The 7,528-nt window shown below is 42.3% G+C and overlaps 1 protein-coding gene across 5 annotated transcripts in view; it reads right to left on the reverse strand.

Annotated features, from left to right (window-relative positions):
* Positions 1-7,304, reverse strand: part of LOC133655653 (plasma membrane calcium-transporting ATPase 1-like) — a 232,155-nt gene extending 224,851 nt beyond the window's left edge. For 2 of the 5 annotated variants that reach the window (XM_062056042.1, XM_062056024.1), the window contains exon 1: positions 6,976-7,304. The gene's annotated coding sequence lies outside the window, so the exon portion shown is untranslated. The remainder of the gene's footprint in view (positions 1-6,975) is intronic. The other 3 variants (XM_062056033.1, XM_062056009.1, XM_062056016.1) reach the window with 2 other exon arrangements.
* Between the last annotated feature and the right edge of the window lie 224 nt (positions 7,305-7,528).

Below are 7,528 nucleotides of genomic sequence, written 5' to 3' on the forward strand. Positions count from 1 at the left end.
CCACTAAGCCTGCAAAGATGTTTTTAAATGACCGTAAGTCTTGAACTATAGAAAGTATTTCAGTGGTTGAAATCTGCGCTTTTGAGTGTTAAAGGAGTTATTACGGTAATCTACGTCACAGCAGCTGTTTTCAGAGCAGCCGGCCCGAAACGCATGTGTCAGAAACAGATGCGGAAGCAGATTTTTACATGACAATATATCATACTGTAGGTGTTCATTACACTTCGCATTCATATTTTGCTGTTTGCTACATTTTTGTTGTGTTTTGCTAGATTGTAAAAGATACACAACTATGGAGGAGCTGGTCTGAGAAGTAAAAGATGTTCATATGTTGTTAATATTCAGTGTTTTATTGTTCATAGTTAATATTGTAAATCCCACTTTCTTTATTTTAATGTACATTTTGGGTGTCCCATTCAGTAAAAAACTGTAAAATTCCATTCTGTTTTTTTGAGGTGGTCTGTCATAACGTTTTTAGAATTCTATAGGACATTGTGACTTTTGTATTAGTGTCCCTGAAAAAATGGAACCAAACACACATACTGTACAGCAGATTTTTACAGCTAAATGTGTATACAGTATATCATTTTTACACACATACACATTGGCCCCCCAGACATATGTGTTCTCTCAATGTGGCCTGTGAGTCAAAAATATTTGCCCAGCTCTGTGTTAAAGCAATAGGCAACGTATTGTTTAGAATTATGCCCAATGTCAATGTTATCAGTACATTCTAGCTTTTTGTTGCAGGTGATTTTAAAACCATCCTCTTGTGCCGGCATACTTAACCTGAGAGGAAAATTAAATTTAAAAAATGTGTATGCTCCTACAACACTTAAAACCTTTAGTATATCAGTATGTGGAATTAAATGATAAAATGGATTAAGCAAATAAATCAAACAAAGCACCAATATGATTCAGTTTAAGAGATTGTTCAAGCTACAAGTGTTCATAAAGTACACAGAACAAGAATTATGATGAACGTCTTAAACCCTTTTTAAAGATTATTTATATATTTAATATTTCTTTACTGACTATGGTATATTATTTATTTGTTCACTGTTCTGTTACAGAGAACAAGGACATGGGATAAATTTGCTATGGTATGAAAAGGGGTAGGATTAAATGAGCTCAGCTTCTTCCTACTCCTTTTCGGACGTGCTGCAATGAAACAACTGGAATCAGCTTGTATCGTATGCTTGTTCCAAATGAACTGAAACGTCGTAGCTCCCCCCCAACCCCACCCCCCCCGGCTTCCTCAGGGGGGATTCAAACATGGCTACTGCTAACGCTACAAGAGGGAGACGTTTGTTCCAAAGAAAAGAAAAGTGTTGCAGCAACAAGCGTGGAACAAATGACTGCGCACTGCAAAGTGTGATTGAAAAAGGCAGCAGCACAAACTGATCTGATACCGGAGTCTGCAGTCGAGTGCTGGAAATGCAAGTCTATGGAGTCAAACAAGACCACAACAAACAAACAAACATATTCCCCTTAAAATGCATCTTACTGTAATGGAATCGTTTACAGCAGGTATGTATGATGGTAGCATGTATGACGATACCATGTATGATGATGATTTCATGTATGATGATATGTGTGTGTTTAAAGTAGTGTTGTCCCAATACTAATATTTTGGTACCAGTACCAAAATGTATTTCCATACTTTTCTATACTTTTCTAGATAAAGGGGACCACAAAAAATAGCATTATTTGCTTTATTTTAACAAAAAATCTTAGGGTACATGAAACATATGTTTATTATTGCAATTTAGTCCATAAATAAAATAGTGAACATACTAGACAACTTGTCTTTTAGTAGTAAGTAAACAAACAAGGACTCCTAATTAGTCTGCTGTCGTATGCAGTAACATATTGTCATTTATCATTCTATTATTTAGTCAACATTAAAAAGATCAAACTGTAAAAATGGATTATTAATCTACTTGTTAACTTACTGTTAATATCTGCTTATTCTCTGTTTTAACATGTTCTATCTATACTTCTGTTAAAATGTAATAATCACTTATTTTTCTCTTCTTTGATACTTAGTTTTGGATGATACCAACCATTTAGTTATCGATCTGATACCAGGTAGTTACAGGATCATACATTGGTCATATTCAAAGTCGTCATGTGTCCAGGGACATATTTCCTGAGTTCATAAACATAATATGATTTTTTTTTTTTTAAACGAAAAAAGATTTTGTTACGATAAAAAATATCCATATAATCATAGTAGTATCGACTAGATACACTATTGTACTTGGTATCATTACAGTGGATGTCAGGTGTAGATCCACTCATGGCATTTGTTTACATTGTGACGCCGGTGAGCTATTGTATCTTCCTACGGTGTGTAGTGAAGCATGTTTAGCTATTCCTTGTCCTCCAGTGATAATGGTACGTGTAAGAAACTTACTTTCTTTGTCGCCATGGAGGTGGGGATTAGTGATTTAAAAGTAGCTAAAACACTGCCGACTGCGGATGGATGCTAGCTGCTAGCTAGCTAGCCATGTCTTAAAGCAGTGGTCCCCAACCTCCGGGCCGCTGCCCGGTACCGGTCCATGGATCGATTGGTACCGGGCCGCACAATAAAACAAATAAATTAATAAAAATAAAAAAAATATTTTTTTTAATTAAATCAACATAAAAAACACAAGATAAACTTACAATTAGTGCACCAACCCAAAAAACCTCCCTCCCCCATTTACACTCATTCATCATCATCATCATCGGCAGTCACTCGTAGTCTAGTATGACTGTCCTCAGAATGGATGGATTCCCATTCGGGAGGACGCCTGCGCGTGACGTCTTTTAGCGTTCACACCCATTCGCACAAAATGGTTGTTTCTTTCTGTTATTAATATTTCTGGTTCCTACATTGTATATCAATATAGATCAATACAGTCTGCACTAGGGCTGGGCGATAAAACAATAACAATATATATCGCGATAGACATGTGATCAATAACAATAGAAATGGGGTCGATAGAACGTTCGATAATTTTACTGAGTTCTGTTACAAAAAAATAGGAAGAAAGGCGGAGCCGGAACCGCACGGCATTCTGGGGGGTGTAGGCAGAGGAAGGGCTTTGGCCTCTCGATCTATCATGGCCGAGCCTGAACCGCAAGGAATTCTGGGAAATGCTAACAGGGAAAAAAAAAAAAAAACTAACAACGGCTAGCTGACGACGAGGAGTGAAACGAAACGGGAATATGAGTGCGGCAGCACGAGAGGAAATTGTAAATAAAAAAGGAAACGTCACGTCACCAGTTTGGCAGTATTTTGGATTTTTTAAAATCCCATAAGAATCAGAGTAATACTGTCTGCAAACTTTGCAAGGTTGTCGTCCCGACCAAGTCTGGGAACACGACAAACTTATTTTACCACCTGAGCCGCTCTCACCCGCTGGAGTACAGCAGTATCAAACAGCCACAACCATCTACATCAGCCGGTGCAAGTGGAACAGCACCGAAGCGGCAACAACAGACCACCATCGTCTCGATGGTGGTCTGTTGTTGCCGTAGACAGTATTACTCGGCAGCAGTGCCATACGACAAAAATTCTAAACGTTATAAAGAAATAACGGATGCAGTGGTGTATCAATTAGCGAAGGACATGCTACCGCTCAGCATAGTTGAGAAGTCTGGGTACAAAAATCTCATACACATGCTCGACCCCCGTTATGTTCTACCTGGCCGAAAGCACTTTTCCAAGACAGCTATTCCTAAGCTTTACACAATGTGCAGGGAATCCGTGGAAAAGGAGATACTGAAGTTGGTTTGATTTTTCCATAAATGACTGAAGAGGGTAACAGGTTTGTTTTGTCACAGATGTTCAGACGCAAGTTTATTCCGATGTTTACAATATTCTGTAAGACATGTTTGTTTCTGCTTGCTTAATGTGACTGTTATTTATTTGCATATATTGTTACCAATATGGCTTTAAAGCCTGAGTTGTACACTACTAATTTCTTAATTACAATACTTTGCACATTTTGTTGGATTAAGGATTTATTTAATGTCAATATTTGCACATCGACCAGTATTTTCATTTATTTGACTGTTTTTCATAATGCTGACCTCGTTCTAAAGGTTAAAGGTTATATTTAAAATAAAAGTATTTAAATTCAGCCTTTTTTCTCCTGGTCTTTATTTAGAATAGTTTTTTGTTTTTTTTATCAATAATTATCGATATCGACTGATATGAAACACTTATATCGTGATACATTTTTTAGTCATATCGCCCAGCCCTAGTCTGCACACATGATTGTATTTTTTTATGACAAAATTTTTATTTTTTTTAAATACCATACCCCCCGCCCCGGGGGACAAATTTTCAAGCGTTGACCGGTCCGCAGTTACAAAAAGGTTGGAGACCACTGTCTTAAAGCACCTGAGGGTGTTTCAGTGTTATAACTTCACATTTATCTTTAGTTTTTACACCAAAATGCATCCCGTCTCCCTTTTCTGTCTACACAATGTGTCTGCTTGTAGGTACTCTGTGTGTGTGTGCGCTGCCGTACATGCTCCTCTGCTTGTAAAACCAGCAATGTCACAACGTGACGACTCAGCGTCATGCCTGGGAACCGGTACTTTTGAGTATAGTACCGTTTTTCATTCATTAGTACCGCGATACTATACTAGTACCTGTATACCATACAACCCTCGTCAACTATTAATTTTGTAACAGTCTACTTTCGCATAGAATTAGAACAGAATTATGACAAAGACAAATACTTTTTGATGACTTTCTGGTCGAATGAATGCAACCGGAGTGCAGTTGCATCGCATACATAGCCAATTTATATCGAATTTTCCTGAGGGAACGGAATCAATAAAGTACTATCTATCTATCTATCTATATATCCTAGTCACGTCCGTTGTGTCCTTGGGCAAGACACTTCACCCTTGCTCCTGATGGCTGCTGGTTAGCGCCCTGCATGGCAGCTCCCGCCATCAGTGTGTGAATGTGTGTGTGAATGGGTGAATGTGGAAATACTGTCAAAGCGCTTTGAGTACATTGAAGGTAGAAAAGCGCTATACAAGTATAACCCATTTATCATTTATTTATTTATATGGGGCGGTATGGCTCGGTTGGTAGAGTGGCTGTGCCAGAAACTTGAGGGTTCCAGGTTCGATTCCCGTTTTCGCCATCCTAGTCACTGCCGCTGTGTCCTTGGGCAAGACACTTTACCCACCTGCTCCCAGTGCCACCCACACTGGTTTAAATGTAACTTAGATATTGGGTTTCACTATGTAAAGCGCTTTGAGTCACTAGAGAAAAGCGCTATTTAAATGTACTTCACTTCACTTCACTTCACTACGAAAGAGGCCTCTGGGCTAGGAAAAATTGGGAATTGCACTGTTCACACGGACATGAAAAAATGTGAGTTGCATATGGGCAAAACAAATGGGAATTGACTTGCGATGTGAACGAGGCCTTGAAGGATAAAACTTGGAAGCACAAAAAGCCAAGGGCTGGTGCTGGAATTGATGAACAGATTCAGTTCAAGTTCTTAATATTGTATCAGCAAAATGTGATTTGTGAATAATCTAGGAGGTAATATCGGGTGATGAGCAGGCGCTAAGTAGATCAGTCACTTCTCAAAAATCAAAGCCTCAACATTTATCCACTCGCTGTCTTCTTGGAATTCAATTTGGGGCTTTAAGAATCCCAACAGATCGTGGGGGTGAGGGCACAAACACACTCCGGCCGAAGCCTTCTCACCCCAAAAAAATGACAACCGGGACGTCCAACTGAGGCTACTCCTCCGAGGCGTCCCAAATGTCGGCGTGGGTGGCGAGGCAGAAGCCGGCTTGGAAGAGAAGGAGCAATGCCCTCATTTGGAGGTCACACGCTGAGGGGGGAGTCTCCATGAGCCAAGATGCGGGATCCCCCCTCCTCCCCAACGCAATAAGTCAGGACACACCCAGATGGAGAGGGGAGGAGGGAGCAGCAGCAGGAAAATGACAGGAAAAGAAGGAAAAAGAAACAGAGCTGGCACTGTTCATCTTCCAGTCTTACTGCATGACGTCATTTTCTGTTGGGTTGAAAATAAAAATAAAGTCTCTTATTCACAGCGTCTAGCAGGGCGGCCAGTTGGTGTTGACAATGTGGAGGAACCGCTCCGACCGGAAGAACGAGTTTGTGTCCAGCAGATATAAGTGGATACATTGCGTTTGGATGAACCCTTGCCGACAAACATCCCGGCACACTGCGGGGGAAACTGCTTCCAAACACTACATGAGGTATGACTGCTCGCAGCCATTACCCGGGCAGCTCGCACAACACCGCCATTGAGAAGTGATCGTTTATAAAAACACTGCCATGTTACGGGTCTCCCCGAGGACGTAGCGCGTCCACGGCAAGCCCATGACAACAATTAACCGCTGCTTTTTCATTCGGCATAGCTCCCCGGCACCACGTTCACCTCCAAAACAACCATTTGACCAAGTCATCCGCAGTGCGGCCAGCACACGGCGGTGGGCGGCAGCAACTGGTCGGCGTCGCGTATCGCCTTCAAAAGTTGCTTCCGGATCCAACTTGGATCCGATTCGATTACACGTAACCACGTTGGGAAGCGAGAAGTCGAACAATACGACGTTGTGTGTCCCGCGCGCGTCAAAGTGCGGTGAAAGTTGTCGCTAAAACGTCCACGTTACGAGGCGGGGAGCTGACAGCGAGGGCTGCGGGCGAGGGCGGCTCGTCCCCGGGATTGAAGCGACCAGACACGCGCCTGGAGCCTGGAACAAGAGGCGCCCAAAAAGGTGAAATAAATCAAATGGCAGGTCACACCTGTGGGAAAAAATACCCGAGTATGCTGGGTAGCGAAAGATTCAAACACGTTGAAAAAACTCGCCCGCCAAAACCACGTCGGTTCGCTCGGAGACTTCAAAGGCTTGAAAGTTGGCCTTTGGGTTGAGAAGAAAAGGGCAAAGAAGGGAGAAGAAAATGGCAAATAAGGGTCTTACCGAGCTCCGGTGTCGGGAATCACGTCCTCCGGTGTCGGCGTGCTGAGCTCACTGACGTTTGTCCATATCCAGCCGCAACTTGACGAGACTACAGCGGGGAAGGTGGGTGGGGGGGGGGGGGTGATTGACAGGCCGGGACCGCTTTTCGAAAAAGGACCAACTAATATCAATCAATATGTTCCGCAGCTGTGGCACACTGCAGCACCGCAGAACCCGGATCCAGATTGGGTCAGGAATCAATCCGACAAAGGGGCAGACCGACTCCCCCTCCTTCTCTCTCCTCCTCCGCCTCCTCCCTGCCGGAACAGGGACTGAAAGCCAGACGAGACCCCGGCAAGGACCACGACTGCTGCTATGCTGGTCCTGTTCGACCAGAGCAGAACCACAGTCTTTTCCCGGCTGGCTGGCTCGGAAGGTAAGTTGTTTTTCATGTGGATCTCTTTAAAGACAACCTGGTCTTTAGCTCGTGACACATCAGTCAATACAAACCCAGAATCATCACAGAAAATATATTTTAAAATGGTGTCCAAAGTACAGCCTGGGGACCATTTTT

The sequence above is a fragment of the Entelurus aequoreus genome, linkage group LG01, assembly GCF_033978785.1.
Source record: "Entelurus aequoreus isolate RoL-2023_Sb linkage group LG01, RoL_Eaeq_v1.1, whole genome shotgun sequence".
Lineage (NCBI taxonomy): Eukaryota > Metazoa > Chordata > Actinopteri > Syngnathiformes > Syngnathidae > Entelurus > Entelurus aequoreus.